Source organism: Chlorocebus sabaeus, chromosome X (genome assembly GCF_047675955.1).
Source record: "Chlorocebus sabaeus isolate Y175 chromosome X, mChlSab1.0.hap1, whole genome shotgun sequence".
In the NCBI taxonomy this organism is placed as follows: Eukaryota; Metazoa; Chordata; class Mammalia; order Primates; family Cercopithecidae; genus Chlorocebus; species Chlorocebus sabaeus.
The window spans coordinates 151637176-151662688 of record NC_132933.1 but is presented as its reverse complement, the minus strand read 5'-3'; positions in this window follow the sequence as shown (position 1 = coordinate 151662688).

The window sequence follows — 25513 nt, the reverse complement described above, 5'->3', positions numbered from 1 at the left end:
TCCTGCCTCTCCCAGCTCCTGGGGGCTCCAGGCGTCCCTGGGCTTGTGGCCACATCACTCCAGCCTCTGCCTCTGTCTCCACGTGGCCTTCTCTTGTCTGTGTCTCCTCTTCTTTTTTTTCTTTTTTTTTTTCTTTTTCTTTTTTTTTTTTTTTTTGAGATACAGTGTCAATCTATTGCCCAGGCTGGAGTGCAGTGGCGCCATCTCGGCTCACTGCAACCTCCGCCTCCAAGGTTCAAGCAATTATCCGCCTCAGCCTCCCAAGGAGCTGGGATTCCAGGCGCCGCCACCACATCCAGCTAATTTGTTTTCTTTTGTTTTGTTTTGTTTTTAGTAGAGACGGCGTTGTTGGCCAGGCTGGTCTGGAACTCCTGACCTCAAGTCATCCACCCTCCTCAGCCTCCCAAATAGCTTGTTTCTTAAAAGCCGTCTTTGTCCTATAGAGATGCACGTGCCCTGTTTGCAAGAAAGTGTGCAAGACGGCACGGGGCCTCCTAAGAACTGCAAAGCATTCTGGCTGCCAGGAAGATGCCGTCACCCATGAGGGTTACCACTTCTGAGGGGACCTCCCTGAGCTCACCTGCCTGGTGAGGCTGGATTCTTCTTGTCCTCTGTGTGTGTGTGTGTGGGGGGGGAGTCCTCCTAGGCCCAGTGAACCCTGGAACCTGTCCAGCGGTGGCAGGTAGGTGCATGAGGCTGCTGGGGAGAGCACACAGCCGCCACTCAAAACCCCTACTTTATTCAGTCTAAGTAATAGGTCCAGTGGGCCTGTAACCTGGTTTTATAGGTCTGTGGAGTCCTACTGTAAATCTCACACGTCATCCTAGCTGGCAATCGTTCCCCAGCCTGCATGTCCCTCCCCTCCCCTACATCCCCAGCCACCTTTTTCCATCGTTATCCTCGCAACGTTTCTGATCCCCTTGGCCAGTTCGAGGGCAGCCGCCCAGGGCCCCCGTTTGAACACCTGCAGGTGGTTTCCTGCCAAGAGATATCCCGGGAAATGCTGCAGAAAAATAAGCCGGCTGAAGGGAAAGTGGGTTCTAAAAAAAAAAAAAACAAGATGCTCAGATTTTCACCTGCGTGGGATCCTAGGCCTGGCCACATGGGCGGCGGGGGAGAAGGAGGAGGAGGAGATGAGTTTATAAGACCTCACCGCTGTTTCTCCAGGGCACTCTCAAAAAGTATTCGGAAAGCAGGTGTTCAAATGAAACTGTGTGCGTGGGTTTTCACAAGAGCTGAAACGTGGAAATGGAGCAAGGTTGAGCACTAAGATAGCTGTCTGGGTCTGTTGTGCGTTCAGCTTACAGACAAAAGTGGCATCACTGTATATAGACACATACGTATTTTATATATATTTATATATTATATATAATATGTATACATTAGTTTGTAAAACCTGCTGTAATAAATGACCAGACTTGAGCATTAAAACAATAATATAATATATAACTATAAATATATTATATATTATATAATATATATTTTTATATATTTATATATTTTATAATATACAATATACACAAATACATATGTATATTTATATTATTTTTATATTTATATATAATATACAATTATATATTTATATATTATAATATACAATTATATATTTATATATTATAATATACAATTATATATTTATATATTATATTATATATTATATAAATATACTATATATTATATATAAAATATGTATTTATATGAAAATATAAAAATATATAAATATATTATATATTATATGTATATTTAAATATATATAAATATAAATAAATATGTATATATAAAAATATGTATAATATATATAAATATATATATTTAGAACCTGGAGGCAGAGGTTGCAGTGAGCCGAGATCACACCACTGCACTCCAGCCTGGGCAATAGACTCATACTCCATCTCAAAATAATATATACAAATATATATAAATACATATTCTATATTTATATAAAATATATGTATATATAGTGATATTTTATATATATTATTTATGTATATATAAATATTGTATATATGTATATTATATATTATATATGTATGTTATATACACTGCATATATATTTTCTTTGAGAGAGTCTCAGTCTGTCAACCAGGCTGGAGTGCAGTGGCACAATCTCAGCTCACTGCAATTTCTGCCTCCGGGTTCATGTGATTCTTGAATATTGAATATTGAACATTGTTATATTATATACAATAAAAATGTTGTATATCAAAAACACATTATTGATAGTATAGACTGATATATAATATATGAAATTATATACTTAAATATATGAAGATGTGTATCTAAAAATATTTTATGTTTATAATATAAAGGAAAAGATTTCTAAGTACTATTATATGAGAAGATGATGGTTATACGTATATATAATCTTTTCTTCTCCAGATTTTCTTACACCACATTCCCCCAATGTCCCCTTCAAGAATGTGGTGCTGGCCGGGTGCACCTGTCATCCCAGCACTTTGGGAGACCGAGGCAGGTGAGTCACTTGAGGTCAGGAGTTTGAGACCAGCCTGGCCAACACGGTGAAACCCCATCTCCAGTAAAAATACAAAAAAAATTAGGTGGGCGTGGTGGTGTGCACCTGCTATCTCAGCTACTCTGGAGGCTGAGGCAGGAGAATGGCTTGAACCTGGGAGGCGGGCGTGGCAGTGAACTGAGATCGCACCACTGCACTCCAGCTTAGGTGACAGAGGGAGACTTCCTCTCAAAAACAAAAACCAGAATGTGGTCCTCACCTCTAATACGAATGCCCCAAATCCCTTACTGGGTCTAAAAAGCATGACTCATGCTTGTGACAACCTCATAGAGTTGTTTTTTGTTCGGGGTTTGGAATTTTCCTTCAACGGCTAGATCAGTCCCAGAATTTTTGGCAGGTAACAAAGCACTATGATGACCGTGTATTTTTTCAAACATGCATTTTCTGGCTGGGCCCGGTGGCTCACACCTGTAATTCCAGCACTTTGGGAGGCCGAGGCGGCCAGATCACCTGAGGCCGGGAGTTCTAGACCAGCCTGGCCAACATGGTGAAACCCCGTCTCTACTAAAAAAAAAAAAAAAAAAAAAAAAAATGAGCCAGGCGTGGTCCAGGTGCCCGTAATCCCAGCTACTCGGGAGGCTGAGGCAGGAGAATCGCTTGAGCCCGGGAGGCGGAGGTTGCAGTGAGCCGAGATCACACCACTGCACTCCAGCCTGGGTGACAGAGCAAGCCGTTTAAACAAGAAAAAAAAAAAAAATGCATTTGCTGATACCAGCTGCTTGAGGAACTCCGTCCCTGGAAAGGAAAACGTGTATGATTATTTCACACCAACAAAGCCTGCATCCCTGAATTTAAAACAAAAACACCTTCAAACGTTTTTCCACCGTTTCAATTAAATGAATGAGGAAAAGTAAAGAAAGTCAGTGCCGATTACAGATTTCTCATGTGTGTGATTAAGGGGCGGGGGCCGGACGTAAAACGAGTTCATGGCTTGGATTCTAAACAATGGGCATTTTGTTAAATTTCCATCCTTTTGGAACTGATTACTCCTGAAAAGGTAACAGGAAATTCACCACAGAGGTATTACCCCTCCAACGTACTCTTTTATGGACTAAACCTGCATTTGATGTCTTTTGCAAATAATCCTGCATTTGATGCATTTTGCAAATAATCCTGCATTTGACGCATTTTGCAAATAAACCTGCATTTGATGCATTTTGCAAATAATCCTGCATTTGATGTCTTTTGCAAATAATCCTGCATTTGATGTCTTTTGCAAATAATCCTGCATTTCACGCATTTTGCAAATAATCCTGTATTTGACACATTTTGCAAATCATCCCACATTTGACGTCTTTTGCACATAAACCTGCATTTCATCTCTTTTGCAAAGAATCCTGCATTTGACATCTTTTGCAAATAAACCGGCAGTTGACGCGTTTTGCAACTCATCCTGCCTGTGACGTGTTTTGCACATTCGATTGTGCGTGTGTGCCCGTGCGTGTGGAGAACAGAACGGTCTGATACCCACAGAACACAAGCGGAAATGCGGAAGCATTCGAAGGGGAAACTTACCGAAGCTCACTCAAAACCCCACATCTATTTCAAAGCGTGAAAGGGGTCCGGGTTAGGAGAACGGCTCTGCACCACAGGAGTCCACACAGAGAGGCAGGTTTGCGGTGGTTCATTCCACTTTGCAAGGCCAGGGGCAGGAGGACCTGCGGATTGCAGGGATTTAAAAGCATTCTGTTTATTGATTTATTTTTTATTTCTGGCTCTGCAGGACAAGACGTACACACAGAACGCCACAGCCTTCCTCAGAAAGAACCGATTCCTGAGGACACCGTCAGCTCACGGGTCTGGCCCGATGCTCGCAAACGCTCCCAAATGCCAGAGCCTTTTCTACTTTCTTTTCTTTCTTTCTTTCTTTTTTTTTTTTTTGAGACGGAGTCTTGCTCTGTCGCCCAGGCTGGAGTGCAGTGGCCGGATCTCGGCTCACTGCAACCTCCGCCTCCCGGGTTCAGGCCATTCTCCTCCCTCAGCCTCCCGAGTAGCTGGGACTACAGGCACCTGCCACCACCCCTGGCTAATTTTTGTATTTTTAGTACAGACGGGGTTTCACCATGTTGGCCAGGCTGGTCTCGAACTCCTGACCTCGTGATCCACCCGCCTCGGCCTCCCAAAGTGCTGGGATGACAGGCGTGAGCCACCGCGCCCGGCCAACTTTTCTACTTTCAATTTGCTAAGGGGTGAATAATACTTTGCAGTAATGAGCCTGGAGGGAATGAGTGGTGGCCGGCCACACGTTGTTAGAACCTGTCACCCAGCACAGACACCCACCAGGGATGCCAGCAATGATACTCAAAGGAGACCCGTGCCAGCGCCGGTGACTTCCACGGACCTGGGTGGCTGGAGTCTGGGTTAGACTCAGGAGTCCCTTCCATGTCCACACTGTGAAAACAGCACAACTGTCCAAAGCAGACCACTCAGGTAAGTAAGAAATTGCAGGATGACCCTGAGTTCTCTGTGGTTTCCCGAAGTCCTTACAGACACCGGGTTAAGAGGCCGAGCCAGGGGGCTCACGCTTGTCATCCCAGCCTTTTCGGAGGCTGAGGCAGGAGGGTCACCTGAGGTCAGGGGTTCGAGACTAGCCTGGCCAACATGGTGAAAACCCCATCTCTACTAAAAATAGAAACAATAATTAGCCAGGTGTGGTGGTGGGTGCCTGTCATCCCAGCTACTTGGGAGGTTGAGGCAGGAGAATGGCTTGAACTCAGGAGGCAGAGGTTGCCGTGAGCCAAGATCATGCCCCTGCTCTCCACCCTGGGAGACAGAGCAGGATTCTGTCAAAAAAAAAAAAAAAAAAAAAAAAAAGCCATGCACGGTGGCTCATGCCTCTTATCCCAGCACTTTGGGAGGCTGAGGCAGGTGGATCAACTGAGGTCAGGAGTTCAAGACCAGCCTGGCCAACATGGTGAAACCCCATCTCTACTAAAAATAGAAAAAATAATTAGCCAGGTATGGTGGCGGGCGCCTGTCATCCCAGCTACTTGGGAGGCTGAGGAAGGAGAATGGCTTGAACTCGGGAGGTGGAGGTTGCAGTGAGCTGAGATCACGCCCCTGCACTCCAGCCTGGGTGACAGAGTGAGATTTTGTAAACAAAAACAAACAAACAAACAAAAAAGGCCATGCACGGTGGCTCACTCCTGTAATGCCAGCACTTTGGGAGGCCAAGGCAGGCAGATTACCTGAGGTCAGGAGTTCAAGACCAGCCTGGCCAACTTGGTGAAACCCCATCTCTGCTAAAAATACAAACACTAGCTGGGCGTGCTGGCAGGCACCTGTAATCCCAGCTACTCAGGAGGCTGAGGCAGGAGAATCGCTTGAACCCGGGAGGCAGAGGTTGCAGTGAGCCAAGATCACACCACTGCACTCCAGCCTGGGCAACGGAGAGAGACTCCGTCTCAAAAATAAAAAATAGCTGGGCACAGTGGCTCACTCCTGTAATGCCAGCACTTTGGGAGGCCGAGGCAGGCAGATCACCTGAGGTCAGGAGATCAAGACCAGCCTGGCCAACATGGTGAAACCCCATCTCTACTAAAAATACAAAAAATTAGCCGGGCGTGGTGGCAGGTGCCTGTCATCTCAGCTACTTGGGAGGCTGAGGCAGGAGAATCGCATGAATCTGGGAGGTGGAGGTTGCAGTGAGTCTAGATCGTGTCCTTGCACTCCAACCTGGGTGATGGAGCAAGATTCTGTCAAAAAAAAAAAAAAAAAAGGCCAGGCACAGTGGCTCATGCCTGTAATCTCAGCACTTTGGGAGGCCGAGGCAGGCAGATACCTCAGGTCAGGGGTTCAAGACCAGCCTGGCCAACATGGTGAAACCCTGTCTCTACTAAAAATACAAAAAATTAGCAGGACATGGAGGTGGGCGCCTGTTGTCCCAGCTACTCGGGAGGCTGAGGCAGGAGAGTTACTTGAACCGGGGAGGCGGAGGTTGCAGTGAGCCGAGATCGTGCCATTGCACTCCAGCCGGGGCCACAGAACGAGACTCCGTCTCACAAAAGATCAAAATAAAAATTTAAAAAAACGGGATGGGGTGGCCCAGCTATTCCGTATCCTTTCTCCCCAGATGTGAACCATCCATTTCCAAGATGTGGGTCACAGACAGCGGAACACAGAGTTCTGGTTGCACTCTCAAAGACTCACTGGTGTCCATAGACTTGGGACCGTGTGACCTGTGAACATCTGAACACCCTCCATTCCCCCTTCATATTCTCCAGCTCCCCTGCATGGAGAAGTGGGCCTTTGGGGGTCCTTTCAACCCTCTTGGGGTCTCTCTGCTCGCCTTCTATTGGCAAGAACAATTGCAAAAAGGAGGTATCCTGGCAGAACAGAACAGAGAGCCCAACAGCCCGGGAAAATAGGCGTCCGTGGCAACCTTATCGAAACGGGAAGATTCATTATCCCGTTGCCATTTAATTGTTCTTTTGCCGGCAGAAAAGCCTGGAGTTTCTCTGAAAGGCGGTGACGATGTTGTCCTTTCACACTCCCTGGGGAAGAATGTTACGAAAATTCCCTCCCCAGCTTCTCCAGTGCCCAGCGTTTGCCTTCACATCGACTGAGTCTGTAAGGCATGGATGTTACGGAGGGGAGGGCCTCTCCCAGCTTCCCTGGCTTCCCGGAGAAATTGGTGAGGGTTGTCTGCAGCCTCCCAGCCTTAAAAACACTTGACAAGTTGACATCCTCACTGCTAAGTGAGGCTGATGGAGGCTCGTCAGCCCCGGGACCCGCTGATGAACCGTGACAGGGATCATACCCACAGCCTGATGCGAAGTGATAAGTTGGATTTGCTTCCAGCAGGGTGAAAGCAATTGGGTCTCCCTTGTTCTCCATGTACGGCGAGAGCCAAACGAGGGACTGACTCAGAACCCCGTGTTCCCTCCGTTTGCAGTTCAGTCGTCTCGGAAACACACTGCAAATTGTTTCAACCTTAAAAACGCAGCGGCGTGAATGTGCCTCCCGATGGCACCGGGTTTGATCAGATGAGAGGCCGTGGCGATGGATTTCAGATGTGGGTTTCCGAGCTTTGCCAAAATGCTGGGCGAAAGATGAAGGTAATTGCCAGGGTGGTTGTGGCCTTGCCAATAATGTTCTCTCTCTCTCTCTCTCTCTCTCTCCCCCCTCTCTCTCTCTGTTGCACGCTTTTTCTTTCTTTTTTTTTTTTTTTGCTTCAAGAATCTGGTTGCCTTAATGAGAATCTTTGCACTGCTCAGCTGACCTTTCACGTCTGGGACCCAACACAGAAGCTTGGCTTCAGCCGGAGTGATGGGGAGCCGTGTGGATCTGAAAGCTCTCACTGGCCAAAGCAGAAATGATTTCTGACAGGACCAGGCTGAATTCCCAAAGCACCGTCACAGCCACCCCCCACTCTCCTCTCCCCCTCTTTTTTTTTTTTTTTTTTTAATGGTCCAAAATTGGCTGTTTAATATCTGAGCAGGCCAGAGTCTTGAAGGATGCCAGATATGGAAGGTTTATGCCTGGGGTCATGGGAGGGTTCCTATCAGGTGAGGCAGCCCGTGATGACAGTCCCCAGTGAACAAGCAGGCGGCAGCCCGGTCCGGTGTGGGAGGGTGACCTTGGGAACCTGTGTAGATAGAAATTTCCGGAAGGATTTAAGCAGGTTAGGTTCCCACCCCATCACCCATTTTTTCAACATAGACACCCCATAAATAAAAAGGAGATGAAAAATGTGTCTTTCGGCCGGGCGCGGTGGCTCAAGCCTGTAATCCCAACACTTTGGGAGGCCGAGGCGGGCGGATCACTTGAGGTCAGGAGTTCGAGACCAGCCTGGTCAACATGACGAAACCCCGTCTCTACTAAAAACACAAAAATTAGCCGGGTGTGGTGGGCCGTCTACAGTCCCAGCTACTCAGGAGGCTGAGGCAGGAGAATCTCTGGAACCCAGGAGGTGGAGGTTGCAGTGAGCCGAGGTCATGCTACTGCACTCCAGCCTGGGCGACAGAGTGAGACTCCATCAAAGAAAAAAAGTGGGGAAAGGAAGGGAGGAAGGAAGGAAGGAAGGAAGGAAGGAAGGAAGGAAGGAAGGAAGGAAGGAAGGAAACGAGGGAAGGGAGAGAGGGAGGGAGGAAGGGAAGGAAAGAATGAGGGAGAGAAAGAAGGAAGGAAGGGCAGGAGGGAAGGAAAGAATGGGGAAGGGAGGGAGGAAAGGAAGGAAAGGAGGAAGGAAGGGAGGGAAGGAAGGGAGGGAGGGAGGGAAGGAAGGAAAGGAGGGAGGGAAGGAAGGAAAGGAGAAAGGGAGGGAGGGAAGGAAGGGAGGGAGGGAAGGGAGGGAGGGAGGGGAAAGGAAGGAAAGGAGGAAGGGAAGGAGGGAAGGAAGGAAGGAAGGAAGGAAGGAAGGAAGGAAGGGAGGAAGGAAAGAAGGAAGGAAGGAAGGAAACGAGGGAAGGGAGAGAGGGAGGGAGGAAGGGAAGGAAAGAATGAGGGAGGGAAAGAAGGAAGGAAGGAAGGGCAGGAGGGAAGGAAAGAATGGGGAAGGGAGGGAGGAAAGGAAGGAAAGGAGGAAGGGAGGGAGGGAAGGAAGGGAGGGAGGGAGGGAAGGAAGGAAAGGAGGAAGGGAATGAGGGAAGGAAGGGAAGGAAGGAAGGGAGGGAGGGAGGGAAGGGAGGGACGGAAGGAAGGAAAGGAGAAAGGGAGGGAGGGAAGGAAGGGAGGGAGGGAGGGAAGGAAGGAAAGGAGGAAGGGAAGGAGGGAAGGAAGGGAGGGAGGGAAGGGAGGGAGGGAGGGAAGGAAGGAAAGGAGAAAGGGAGGGAGGGAAGGAAGGAAGGAAGAAAGGAATGAAGGAAGGAAGGAAAGAAGGAAGGAAGGAATTACAGGAAGGATTTAAGCAGGTTAGGTTCCCACCCTATGACCCTGTTTCACCATAGACGCTCCATAAAGAAAACAGAGACTAAACCTGTGTCTTCTGCAATGCAGGCTGTTGACAAAAATGAGGAACGGGATTTGGAGCTCCATGTCAGCTGCAATGGCCACAGAGGAAAGCCTAAGCGGCCACTCTGGAAACAAAGGGGCTGTTTCAGGTGACGCCAAACCAGCACAGACGAGGCTCAGAAGAGGTGCCTGTGACAGATGTGGAAGAGACATCATCAGAAAGGGCAAAATTCAGTCACCGAAGCACAATCGAGGCCAAAGAGACGGCTGTCACGGGATCAGGCAGTGTCCGAAAGCCTCATACACACCGACGTTGCAACACAACCTTTACCTGAGAAAATGTCCAGGTTCACCGCCTGGGGAAGCAAGCTACACTCTACAAAGAAATATCCAGTGAACACAACAGGAGACATCTAACCTACACGGTAAAATGGAAGTAACGAGTCTCCTGCATCTGGGGATCCATCTACACTTTACAATAGACACTCACTGTCCTCCATATGGGGATCCACCTACAGTCTGCAATAGATACACTCAATGTCCTCCATCTGGGATCCACCTACACTCTACAATAGACACACTCAGCGTCCTCCATCTGGGATCTACCTACACTCTACAATAGATACACTCAATGTCCTCCATCTGGGATCCACCTACACTCTACAATAGATACACTCAATGTCCTCCATCTGGGATCCACCTACACTCTACAATAGACACACTCACTGTCCTCCATCTGGGGATCCACCTACACTCTACAATAGACACACTCACTGTCCTCCATCTGGGGATCCACCTACAGTCTACAATAGATACACTCAATGCCCTCCATCTGGGATCCACCTACAGTCTACAATAGATACACTCAATGTCCTCCATCTGGGGATCCACCTACACTCTACAATAGACACACTCACTGTCCTCCATCTGGGGATCCACCTACACTCGACAATAGACACACTCACTGTCCTCCATCTGGGGATTCTCCTACACTCTACAATAGATACACTCACTGTCCTCCATCTGGGGATCCACCTACACTCGACAATAGATACACTCAATGTCCTCCATCTGGGGATCCACCTACAGTCTACAATAGATACACTCACTGTCCTCCATCTGGGGATCCACCTACAGTCTACAATAGATACACTCAATGTCCTCCATCTGGGGATCCACCTACACTCGACAATAGATACACTCAATGTCCTCCCTCTGGGGTCCACCTACAGTCTACAATAGATACACTCACTGTCCTCCATCTGGGGATTCTCCTACAGTCTACAACAGACACACTCAATGTCCTCCATCTGGGATCCACCTACACTCTACAATAGACACACTCACTCTCCTCCATCTGGGATCCACCTACACTCTACAATAGATACACTCAATGTCCTCCATCTGGGGATCCACCTACACTCTACAATAGACACACTCAGTGTCCTCCATCTGGGGATCCACCTACAGTCTACAATAGATACACTCACTCTCCTCCATCTGGGGATCCACCTACACTCTACAATAGATACACTCACTCTCCTCCATCTGGGATCCACCTACACTCTACAATAGATACACTCAATGTCCTCCATCTGGGATCCACCTACACTCTACAATAGATACACTCAATGTCCTCCATCTGGGATCCACCTACACTCTACAATAGATACACTCAATGTCCTCCATCTGGGATCCACCTACACTCTACAATAGATACACTCAATGTCCTCCATCTGGGGATCCACCTACAGTCTACAATAGATACACTCAATGTCCTCCATCTGGGGATCCACCTACACTCGACAATAGATACACTCAATGTCCTCCCTCTGGGGTCCACCTACAGTCTACAATAGATACACTCACTGTCCTCCATCTGGGGATTCTCCTACAGTCTACAACAGACACACTCAATGTCCTCCATCTGGGATCCACCTACACTCTACAATAGACACACTCACTCTCCTCCATCTGGGATCCACCTACACTCTACAATAGATACACTCAATGTCCTCCATCTGGGGATCCACCTACACTCTACAATAGACACACTCAGTGTCCTCCATCTGGGGATCCACCTACAGTCTACAATAGATACACTCACTCTCCTCCATCTGGGGATCCACCTACACTCTACAATAGATACACTCACTCTCCTCCATCTGGGATCCACCTACACTCTACAATAGATACACTCAATGTCCTCCATCTGGGATCCACCTACACTCTACAATAGATACACTCAATGTCCTCCATCTGGGATCCACCTACACTCTACAATAGACACACTCACTGTCCTCCATCTGGGATCCACCTACACTCTACAATAGATACACTCAATGTCCTCCATCTGGGGATCCACCTACAGTCTACAATAGATACACTCAATGTCCTCCATCTGGGGATCCACCTACACTCTACAATAGATACACTCAATGTCCTCCATCTGGGGATCCACCTACAGTCTACAATAGATACACTCAATGTCCTCCATCTGGGGATCCACCTACACTCTACAATAGATACACTCAATGTCCTCCATCTGGGGATCCACCTACCCTCTACAATAGATACACTCAATGTCCTCCATCTGGGGATCCACCTACACTCTACAATAGATACACTCAGCGTCCTCCATCTGGGGATCCACCTACAGTCTACAATAGATACACTCAATGTCCTCCATCTGGGGATCCACCTACAGTCTACAATAGATACACTCACTCTCCTCCATCTGGGGATCCACCTACAGTCTACAATAGATACACTCACTCTCCTCCATCTGGGGATCCACCTACAGTCTACAATAGATACACTCAATGTCCTCCATCTGGGGATCCACCTGCAGTCTACAATAGATACACTCAATGTCCTCCATCTGGGATCCACCTACACTCTACAATAGATACACTCAATGTCCTCCATCTGGGGATCCACCTACACTCTACAATAGACACACTCAGCGTCCTCCATCTGGGATCCACCTACACTGCACAATAGACACACATAATGTCCTCCATCTGGGATCCACCTACAGTCTACAATAGATACACTCAATGTCCTCCATCTGGGATCCACCTACGCTCTACAATAGATACACTCAATGTCCTCCATCTGGGGATCCACCTACACTCTACAATAGACACACTCAGCGTCCTCCATCTGGGATCCACCTACACTGTACAATAGATACACTCAATGTCCTCCATCTGGGGATCCACCTACACTGTACAATAGACACACATAATGTCCTCCATCTGGGATCCACCTACAGTCTACAATAGATACACTCAATGTCCTCCATCTGGGGATCCACCTACACTCTACAATAGATACACTCACTCTCCTCCATCTGGGATCCACCTACACTGTACAATAGACACACTCACTGTCCTCCATCTGGGATCCACCTATGCTCTACAATAGATACACTCAATGTCCTCCATCTGGGATCCACCTACAGTCTACAATAGATACACTCAATGTCCTCCATCTGGGGATCCAGCTACACTGTACAATAGATACACTCAATGTCCTCCATCTGGGGATCCAGCTACACTGTACAATAGATACACTCAATGTCCTCCATCTGGGGATCCACCTACAGTCTACAATAGATACACTCACTCTCCTCCATCTGGGATCCACCTACACTCTACAATAGATACACTCACTGTCCTCCATCTGGGATCCACCTACAGTCTACAATAGATACACTCAATGTCCTCCATCTGGGGATCCACCTACACTCTACAATAGACACACTCAGCGTCCTCCATCAGGGGATCCAACTACACTGTACAATAGAGATACCCAGTGAGCACCGTCTTGGCACCCACCCACACTCTCCAATAGAGATAGATTCCCAGTGTCCCCTCTTATGGGAACCTACCTGCACTCTGCAATTAATATGCACATCGTCGACTTTCTGGGGTTTCTTCCTGCAATCTGGGATAGACCTATGTGTCGTTCTCTGTACTTGAGTAGCTGAAGGTCGTTGCTCTGGCATTTTTGGAAGGAAGGTTGGTCTCAATCTAAGGCATTTTTGGAAGGAAGGTTGACCTTAATCTAAGGCATTTTTGGAAGGAAGGTTGGTCTCAATCTAAGGCAATTTTGGAAGGAAGGTTGGTCTCAATCTAAGGCAATTTTGGAAGGAAAGTGGGACTCAATCTAAGGCATTTTTGGAAGGAAGGTTGGTCTCAATCTAAGGCATTTTTGGAAGGAAGGTTGGTCTTAATCTAAGGCATTTTTGGAAGGAAGGTTGGTCTCAATCTAAGGCAATTTTGGAACGAAGGTGGGACTCAATCTAAGGCATTTTTGGAAGGAAGGTTGCCCTTCATTTCGTGTCCACCTGCAGCCTCTTCTGTTTTATTCTTGCATTTTCTCTCACTGTTTTGCCTAGCAGAAGTACAGCCACGAAGCCATGTCCACGAGATGTTCTGTAGAGTCTGGAGTAATCCCTCCTTTCCACGTCTTGTCCTGCCATGGAGTGCCCCAGAGTTCTGGGACGTGGAAGGTGCCATCCCCTGCCCAGCTCCGTGCTGCCCAGCTCCAGCTCCCTCCTCATCCAAGTGGCTTCCCGAATTCCCCGGGCCTGCTGGAGGAAACACCTGTGCTGAAGGCCCGGAGGCCCTTCCCTCCAAACCCTGACTCCGGGGTCAGCCACGCCAACAGGTGTTTTTTCTCAGAATCGCCTTCTTGTCTGAATTGAGCCCCGGGATCAGAAGGCCAAGGGGCCAGGGGTCAGACGCAGCCATGCAGGGTTCCCCGGGGACCAGGGCTTACCAGGTGGTTGATATTATCAGAGCTCATTTGCTGAAGCTGGACTGGCGTGTTCTCGGCGGTCTCAAATAAATTTAACGAGAGGGACTTTCAAAGTCCACCTATTAGGGCCGTCTGCTCAATGGACGGGAGGGTTAACCGTAATTCGAGGAAGCAGTTTGGCCGTCTCCAAATAGGAACACATGGACTGTGCGGCTTGGCCCCATTTGTGGTAATTTTCAGGTCTCATTTCCATTTGTAAGAAACATAACTACTTACATATGGAAAGAATGAATAAGAGAAGTCATTAAAATTTCTCTCATTTAGGGGGGGAAAAAAAAAAACTTAATGAAGTAATATCTTTACCAGGGCAGGCAGAAATGTAAATTAGACATTGGAAGAAAAGCTATTAACAGGATTGCTGGATGGCTGCGTTGCTTGCCTGTTTTTTTTTTTTTTTTTTTTTTAATCTAATGAATTTATGAATTGCTAGTTCTCGGGTCACAGATTTTGCTAATTTCCGATGTGTTTAGCTCTGCAGTAAGAAGGCAGGGTTTCCTTATGAACCACGGATGTTAAGTCCATTAGTGGGGTGTTTGCTAATCAGAACATAAATGGTAATATGTAGGGTCCAGCATTAAAAAAAAAAAAAAAAAAAGACGGGAAAACACATGAATTATTTTAATTTGGGGTTTTTCCAACTTCTGTCCATCGTCACTGCAGATCATCAGAAAATTTAAACATCAGGGAGTAAGAGGCAACCTAGCTACGTACCTGCCTGATTATAAAATATATGTGAAACCTTTCTTTCTTTTTTTTTTTTTTTTTTTAACAGAGTCTTGCTTTGTCACCCAGGCTGGAGTGCAATGGTGAGATCTCGGTTCACTGCAACCTCTGTCTCCCAGGTTTGAGCGATTCTCCTGCCTCAGCCTCCTGAGGAGCTGGGATGACAAGCGCCCACCACCTCGCCCGGCTAATTTTTGTATTTTTAGTAGCAACGGGGTTTCACCATGTTGACCAGGCTGGTCTCGAACTCCTGACCTCAGGTGATGCACCTGCCTCGGCCTCCCACAGTGCTGGGATGACAGGCATGAGCCCCGGTGGCTGGCCAAAAAAATTCTTTTTAAACAGAGTCTGGCTTTGTGGTCTAGGCTGGAGTGCTGTAGGACATTCATGGCTCACTGAAGCCTCAACTTCCCAGGCTCTGGTGATCCTCCCACCTCAGCCTCCCAAGTAGCTCAAATTATGAGCGTGCACAACCACCTCTGAGTAGGTTTTAGGTTTTTTGTAGAGACAGAGTTTCACCGTCTTGCCCAGGCTGGTCTCCAACTATGCAGCTTACGCCATCTGCAGGTCTTGGCCTCCTAAAGAGCTGGAATTGCTGGCATGAGCTACCATGGCCAGCCTTAACATGTTTTCTTATCAGGCTGGGCATGGTGGCTCATGCCTATAATCCCAGCACTTTGGGAGGCTGAGGCGGGTGGATCACCTGAGGTCAGGAGTTTGAGACCAGCCTGGCCAACATGGAGAAACCCCATCTCTACTAAAAATACAAAAATTAGCTGGGTGTGGTGGTGTGCACCTGTAATCCCAGCTACTCAGGAGGCTAAGGCAGGAGAATCACTTGAACCCAGAAGGCGGAGGTTGTGGTGAGCCAAGATCGTGCCATTGCACTTCAGCCTGGGCAACAAGAATGAAAGTCCATCTCAAAAAAAAAAAAAACAGTATGGTTACCATCTTCTTCTCGGAAGAGAGGGCTGCACGCAGTAATTGCATGAGAATAGAGGGAAATGCTGGACAGAACAGGAATCTCATTGATCTTCCCGTGAGACAGCATAACCAAAACATGAGAGATGCTTCTATTTCAGCTGTAGCTTCTGCAGACATCGAGGACGTCTTATGACTGAAGGAGTGGAGAAGTGCTGTGTGTGCCTCAGCATAGTTCTGGGGAGAGAAGGATGTTCCTGGCATCTCAACGCCATCTGCTGTCTAGACACCGTGCCCCTCCAGCTCTGGCAAGATTCTCGCCGTCTCCACCAGCGTATTTTGTTGATCTTAGATAGTGTTGATGCTCAGAGAGTTTGTGGACCTCCAAGTTCACCTCGTAACTCTTGCATCTTGGAGACCCATCGAGTGGCTTTGGAATGCATGAGACAGATGGGACGGATGCATCTCCCTTAACTTTTGTTTCCACCATCCAGCCATGGAGCGTGACCGCCGTATCTCACGGCTCTCCCTAAAAGCACCTGGTAAAAATAAGAAGGTGCTATTGTGAGTCTGATGGACTCAGCATGATCCCCCCCACCGCCCCATCCATATTCATGTGTGGAAGTCCTAAACCCCAGGACCTCAGCAAGGTGACTGGATTTGGAGCTGGGGTCTCTAAAGAGGTGATTGAGGTAAAAAGGGGTATGTACGGTGGAGCCTGATTCAAGAGGGCTGGAGTCCTTAGAAGAAGAGGAGATGAGGACACAGACACACACAGAGGGACGAGCCTGTGAGGACACAGGGAGAAGACGGCGTCTCCAAGCCCAAGAGAGAGGCCTCAGGAGGAACCAGCCCTGCCCACACCTGGATCTCAGACGTCCAGCCTCCAGGACTGTGGGAGAATCAATGTCTGTTGTTCATAAGCTGCCCAGTCTATGGTATTCTGTGATAGCAGCCTGAGATGGACTAAGATGCCTCATAAGAGGAGGAGATGAAGACACAGACACACACAGAGAGATGACCCTGTGAGGACACAGGGAGAAGACGGCGTCTCCAAGCCCAGGAGAGAGGCCTCAGGAGGAACCAGCCCAGCCCATACCTTATCTCAGACTTCCAGCCTCCAGGACTGTGGGAGAATCAATTCATCTTATTGAAGCCACCAGGTCTGTGGGACTGTGTGACGGCAGGCCATGCGGACTAATGTGATGATAGACCAGCCATTCCCCAAAGCTGCTAGAGGAATTGCTCTTTGCTCCCTGCTGTGGTCTGAACGTCAGTGTTCCCTTATATTCCTGTGTTGACATTCTCTGCTTCACGGCAATGGCATTAGGAGGTGGGAAGCTTTGGGAACTGACAAAATCATGAGGATGGAGCTTCATGAATGGGATCAGTGACCTCATAAAAAGGAACCAAGAGAGCTCCTTCACCCCTTCCACCATGTAAAGACACAGCGAGACGGTGCTGTCTATGAACCGGGAACCCGGATCCCACCAGACTCTGAATCTTCCACGCCTTGGTCTTGGACTTCCAACCTCCAGAAACATGAGCAATACATGTCCAGATGTTTATAAGTCAACCAGGCTGTGGTAAGTCCTGTCGCAGAAGCCTGGGTCAGCCAACACACCTGTACAGAGAAGACCAGGAAGGTTACAGAAACGCTGGTCCTGAAATGGTGTTCATTCCTCTGCTCAATTCTTCTGGGGCATCATCCCAGTGAGAACCAGCAAATAAATGATAATCCTGGAGAGCAGGTGTGTGCGGGTTTAAGAGGAGGCAGAGAGAGAAGGAAGTCATCGTTTGCCCCAACCCCTCCATGTATCTTCGTCCTACTGTAATCAAGTGGAAATGAGTAAGAAGAACTATGTCTGGGCCAGGCGCGGTGACTCACGCCTGTAATCCCAGCACTTTAGGAGGCCGAGGCGGGCGCATCACAAGGTCAAGAGATCGAAACCATCCTGGGCAACACGGTGAAACCCCGTCTCTCCTAAAAATACAAAAATTAGCCGAGTGTGGTGGCATGCACCTGTAGTCCCAGCTACTTGGGAGGTTGAGGCAGGAGAATTGCTTGAACCCGGGAGGTGGAGGTTGCAGTGAGCCAAGATCGCACCACTGCACTCCAGCCTGCGACAGACTGAGACTCCCTCTAAATAGAAAAAAGAAATTAATCAGATCTTGTGAGAACCCACTCAGTATCACGAGAACAGCATGAGGGTAACCGTCCCCATGATTAAATTGCCTCCCACTGGGTCCCTCTCATGACAGCTGGGGAGAATGGGAACCACAATTCATGATGAGGTTTTGGGGTCAGGGGACAGAGCCAAACCATATCAAACAGCTTTATTTCTGCCCCCAAAAAGCGGACATGAGGATCTTGAAGAAATACCTGGATTCCCATGGTCACTGATGAATTATCCACAATGGCCAAGACACGGGCAAATCAAGAGACCATGAATGGATGAATGGATAAAGAAATTGGGAAAATTATCCACAATGGCCAAGAACAGACCAAGCCAAGAGACCATGAATGGATGAATGGATAAAGAAATTGGGAAGGCCGGGCGCGGGGGCTCAAGCCTGTAATCCCAGCACTTTGGGAGGCCGAGATGGGCGGATCACGAGGTCAGGAGATCAAGACCATCCTGGCTAACACGGTGAAACCACGTCTCTACTAAAAAATACAAAAAACTAGCCGGGCGAGGTGGTGGGTGCCTGTAGTCCCAGCTACTCGGGAGGCTGAGGCAGGAGAATGGCCTGAACCCGGGAGGCGGAGCTTGCAGTGAGCTGAGATCCGGCCACTGCACTCCAGCCTGGGCGACAGAGCAAGACTCCGTCTCAAAAAAAAAAAAAAAAAGAAAAGAAATTGGGAAAAGTATCCACAATAGCCAAGACACACAACCAAACCAAGAGACCATGAATGGATGAATGGATAAAGAAATTGGGAGAAATACCCACAATAGCCAAGACACAGACAAACCAAACGACCATGAATGAATGAATGGATAAAGACATTGGGAGAATTATCCATAATAGCTAAGACACATAACCAAACCAAGTGAGCATAAATGGATGAATGGATAAAGAAATTGGGAGAATTATCCCCAAGAGCCAAGACTTGCAACCAAGTGAATGGATGTGCGGATACAGAAATTGGGATATCAATAATACAGTGCATTGGAATATTACTCAGCCTTGAAAAAGAAGAAAATCTTGTCCTTTGCAACAACACAGGTGAACCTGGAGGACATTATGTTTCATGAGATAAGCCAGACACAGAAACACAGATACTTCATGATCTCCCTTACACGAGGACTCTAAAAGAGTCACACTCAGAGAATCAGAGAGTAGAACTCACGCCGTGTCTTCCTTGGATTGATTTTGGCCAAGAAGAACAACGCATTCACGTGAAACATGGATATTCTTCTGCAAATGTGGTGACGTTACCTAAAGGCCTTTGCTGTGTTCATGCCAGCGCTGCCCGTCTTTATCCTCTGAGCCAAGAGATATTTCTCACATTTGCCTCATAGCGGTGCCTCATCATGAAATGACAGAAGGGAAGAGAAACCTCTGAGCTCTGGGCACGCTTTCCACACTCCCACGAGAGCTGACCACGGGTTTCGTCTGTCTTCTTCCCTTTCCTTTTCCATTTTTTATTTTTCATTGACCAATAAGAATTGCATATATTTAATATGCAATCAATGTACCCCATAATATATAATGTACAAATATATATACATTTAAATATATATAATGTAATACATATCTATTTATATATTTATTTATATGTATAATAACATACCTATATTATTGTACTGCATAATACATTTATATAACATTACATATATTTTAAATATATTTACATATAAATACACATTTATTATATGTATTTATTATATTAAAATAAATATATATTATTGTACCCCATTATATAGTTATGTATGTAATATGTATAAATATATATTTAAAGATATACAATATATTTAAAATAATATATTTATATATTATATAATAATTGTACATATTATATATAAAATATAATTATACATATCATGTGTAAATATAATTTATTATATTATACATAAAATATAATATACATAAAATATAATTGTATGTATTATATATAAAATATATACTATATAGTAATTGTGCATATTATATATTATTATTATATAAATTATATATAAATATATATAATTATATATTATATATAATATATTTTATATATTTTATATAATTATTTAAATATAATAAAAATATAAATAATACATTTTATATAATTAATATATTTTTATATAATTAAAATATATTATATTAATATTAATATATTATATATTATTATATATAATGTTATAATACATTTTATATTGTAAAATATATTATTATATATAACATTATAATATATTTTATATTATATATTATATAATAATTATACGTGTTATATGGTATAATTAATATTAAAATAATATAATTTGTAACATATATTATATAGTGTCTAATATATAAATATAAATTTATGTATACATATTTATTATATGTATTTATATGTATTAAATGTATAATAAAATAAATACATATTATCATACCCTATTACATATCTATACACACACATACCCCATTATATACATATATGCATATGTATATCATGAATTGAAATTAGGATCTATAATGTACATATTATGGGGTGTAATGTGACATTTTGACATAGGGTTATACACGTTTCACATTTTGAAATCTCTGAAAGAGTCAATTTGCAGCGTTCTCTCCAAGCCCATGTTTAACGCGGCTGTTGAAAGCGTAAGCCAAGATTTAGGACGTCCCCGGCTGCAAACATCTCCTTACCCTCCACGCCAAGGCACCATCATCTCCCAAGCTGGGTTCTTGGAAGTTTGCACAAGAATGTACAGCGCCTAGGCCCCCAGATCTCTGGCATCCTATAAATGCATTCAACAAGGCCAGGCGCAGTGGCTCACGCCCGTCATCCCAGCACTATGGGACGCCAAGGCAGGTGGATCACCTGAGGTCAGAAGTTCGAGACCAGCCTGACCAACATGGTGAAACCCTATTGCCACTTAAAATACAGAAATAAGCCAGGTGTGGTGGTGCGGGCCTGTAATCCCAGCTACTCGGGAGGCTGAGGCAGGAGAATCACTGGAACTCAGGAGGTGGAGGTTGCAGTGAGCCGAGATCGTGCCATTGCACTCCGGCCTGGGGGACAAGAGGGAAACTCCGTCTCAAGATAGATAGATAGATAGATAGATAGATAGATAGATAGATGATAGATAGATAGAGATGATAGATAGGTAGATAGATAATAGATGATAGATTAGATAGATAGATAGATAATAGATAGATGATAGATAGATAGATAATAGATGGATAGATAGATAGATGATTGATTAATAGATAGATAGATAGACAGATAGATAGATAGATAGATAGACAGATAGATAGATAGAATGGTAGATAGATAATAGATGATAGATAGATAGATAGATAATAGATAGATGATAGATACATAGATAGATAATAGATAGATAGATAGATAGATAGATAGATAGATAGATGGTAGATAGATAGAATGGTAGATAGATAATAGATGATAGATAGATAGATAGATAATAGATGATAGATACATAGATAGATAGATAGATAGATAGATAGATAGATGATAGATAGACAGATAGATGATTGATAGATAGATAGATAGATAGATAGATAGATAGATAGATAGACAGATAGATGATAGATAGATGATGGATGGATGGATGGATAGATAGATAGATAGATAGATAGATAGATAGATAGATAATAGATAGATAGATAGATAGATAGATGATAGATAGATAGATAGATAGATAGATAGATAGATGGATGATAGATAGAGATGATAGATAGGTAGATAGATAGATAATAGATAATAGATAGATAATAGATAGATGATAGATAGGTACATAGATAGATGGATAGATAATAGATGATAGATAGATAGATGATAGATAGATAGATAGATAGATAGATAGATAGATGATAGATAGATGATAGATAGATAGATAGATAGATAGATGATAGATAGATAGATAGATACATACATGATAGATAGATAGAATGGTAGATAGATAATAGATGATAGATAGATAGATAATAGATAGATAGATAGATAGATAGATAGATAGATAGACAGATAGATGATAGATAGATGATAGATAGATAGATAGATAGATAGATAGATAATAGATAGATAGATAGATAGATAGATAGATAGATAGATGATAGATAGATGATAGATAGATAGATAGATAGATAGATAGATAGATAGATAGATAGATGGATGATAGATAGAGATGATAGATAGGTAGATAGATAGATAATAGATAATAGATAGATAATAGATAGATGATAGATAGGTACATAGATAGATGGATAGATAATAGATGATAGATAGATAGATGATAGATAGATAGATAGATAGATAGATAGATGATATATAGATAGATAATAGATAGATGATAGATACATAGATAGATAGATAGATAGATAGATAGATAGATAGATAGATAGATAGATGATAGATAGATGATGGATGGATGGATGGATAGATAGATAGATAGATAGATACATTCAATGTCCCCTCAGTTGACTCCATACCCTTGTCCTGTAAAATTCCCAACGTCCCACAGCCAAGCCCAACTTCTTGTTGCCTGGGCAACAAGAGCGAAACTCCATCTCTATATAAATAAATAAATTATATTCTATTCTATTACATCATATTTATTATATGATATTATATATTGAATGTCCCCTCAGTGGGCCCCATACCTGGTCCTGTAAAACTCCCAACATCCCACAGCCCAGCCCGACTTCTTAGGCTGGATCCTTTCTTAGGATATGAAATCTTATCCTCATTTCTTAGGCTAAGAAAGATGAGGACGGACAGAGAAAACCCAAAGGCATCGCAAGAAGACCCGCCCCAGGCACACATTCTTGGGCGTCTGGCTGTTTTCCTGAGGTCCCCCAAATGCGTTTTCCTCACCGAAGAGAGCTCTGGGAACAGTGGGGTTTTTGTTTCAGTGGGATTTGCCCCTCTCACACAGGGCAGGTGCTAAACGTAGATTTTCCTAAGCGGTGGTTTATGGGGCTCTGGGGGGGTGTCAACGGGCCTTAGACAAGCTCACAACATAAAAGTCAGAGGCTGTTGGAAACGTTTAAAGAAACGGGAAGAGGGCGGCCGGGGAGCCGGTGGGGGGGGGGGGCCTGATCCAGGATTTTATGTCCCGACCACACTAGGTGTGGATGGAAAGAGCTGGGTGGGTTTGTGTGAATTAAAACATTTATAGAACCCCACGCTCCTGTTAGCTCTTAGGTGAGTTATTAAAGTACAGTTAGTGTAAACACGGGGGTCGTAAACCTGCAGGGCTCAGGCACCAATTAAAATAATAAAAAGCAAAGGGGCCACCGCACACTGAAGGGTCTTTGGCACGGGCTGCGAGGGAGAGGAGGAGGGAGGCCCCAGCCGGGCTGCCTGGGAGGGGGAGCCCTGAGGATTCCAGGTCCATGGAAGAAACACAGAGGGTCACAGGGAGACACACGGGGCCATGTGGGGGTTCTGGAAAGAGAAAAACGCTACCTGGACAGCAGAGATTTCCAACCAGCAGAGGCATCCCTGGATACGGGACAGCTGGAGATTCAACGGGTGTTGAGGGGTTCATCCTGGTGTTCCATGAAGAGGTAGACATTGCATGCTGTGGACGCCAGGGCAAGAAAACGGGCAGGGTACCATGGGGATGTCACCAAAGTCCTCAGCCGCTGGGTTTGGGGTGCAGGAGGGGATACGCCTTCTCCCCCTTGGGGCTGGGATGGAGGAAGGGTCATGTCTACACCCGAAGTCCCTGGGATTGAAGTGGAGGAGGCGGTGTCCACACCCTCACCCACTGGGGCTGCGATGGAGGAGGAGGAGGGGCCTTGTCCACACTCTCCCCTGGGACTGGGATGATGACGGAGGAGGAGGAGGAGGGGACGTCTCCACACTCTCCCCTGGGACTGGGATGACGGAGGAGGAGGAGGAGGAGACGTGTCCACACTCTCCCCTGGGACTGGGATGATGGAGGAGGAGGAGGGGAAGTGTCCACACTGTCCCCCTGGGGCTGCAATGAAGGAACTCGCTCTCTCCTGACCGCCTCGTTCCTCCCCATCCTCCTGAAACCGCCTTTGCAAACATTATACCTGAAGAAGTTATGACAGCGAAAGAGATTAGACCTCGCCACCGCCCCCACCCCTCTTCCTTCTCACCTCCAAACTGTCTTCATTCGTTCCTGGGCGTAGGCCAAGGTAGCCTCTTGGAAGGAATTTAGCTTCTAGTTTAAACTCTGAAACAAAACTGACAATGGCCCTTTTCCGGGAGGGCAGGGAGGTGGGGAACCCTCTTGCTTGGGGACCAGTGTGCCTCGGCAGGACTCACCAGTTAGCTACAAGAGGAGGAATTACCGTTGAGGGACCATGAAGCCTCTGGCTCCAACAGTCTGAACCTTCCCGAATAGCTCCTGGGGATACACCATTGATGCAAAACCTGAGGTCAGTGTTGGATGAATAGCTCCTGGGGAGACACCATTGATGCAAAACCTGAGGTCACTGTTGGATGAACAGCTCCTGAGGAGACACCATTGATGCAAAACCTGAGGTCACTGTTGGATGAATAGCTCCTGGGGAGACACCATTGATGCAAAACCTGAGGTCACTGTTGGATGAACAGCTCCTGGGGAGACACCATTGATGCAAAACCTGAGGTCACTGTTGCATGAATAGCTCCTGGGGAGACACCACTGATGCAAAACCTAAGGTCAGTGTTGGATGAATAGCTCCTGGGGAGACACCATTGATGCAAAACCTGAGGTCACTGTTGGATGAATAGCTCCTGGGGAGACACCATTGATGCAAAACCTAAGGTCACTGTTGGATGAATAGCTCCTGGGGAGACACCATTGATGCAAAACCTGAGGTCACTGTTGGATGAATGGCTCCTGGGGAGACACCACTGATGCAAAACCTAAGGTCAGTGTTGGATGAATAGCTCCTGGGGAGACACCATTGATGCAAAACCTGAGGTCACTGTTGGATGAAGAGCTCCTGGGGAGACACCATTGATGCAAAACCTGAGGTCACTGTGGGATGAATAGCTCCTGGGGAGACACCATTGATGCAAAACCTGAGGTCACTGTTGGATGAACAGCTCCTGGGGAGACACCATTGATGCAAAACCTGAGGTCACTGTTGCATGAATAGCTCCTGGGGAGACACCACTGATGCAAAACCTAAGGTCAGTGTTGGATGAATAGCTCCTGGGGAGACACCATTGATGCAAAACCTAAGGTCACTGTTGGATGAATAGCTCCTGGGGAGACACCATTGATGCAAAACCTAAGGTCACTGTTGGATGAATAGCTCCTGGGGAGACACCATTGATGCAAAACCTAAGGTCACTGTTGGATGAATAGCTCCTGGGGAGACACCATTGATGCAAAACCTGAGGTCACTGTTGGATGAATGGCTCCTGGGGAGACACCACTGATGCAAAACCTAAGGTCAGTGTTGGATGAATAGCTCCTGGGGAGACACCATTGATGCAAA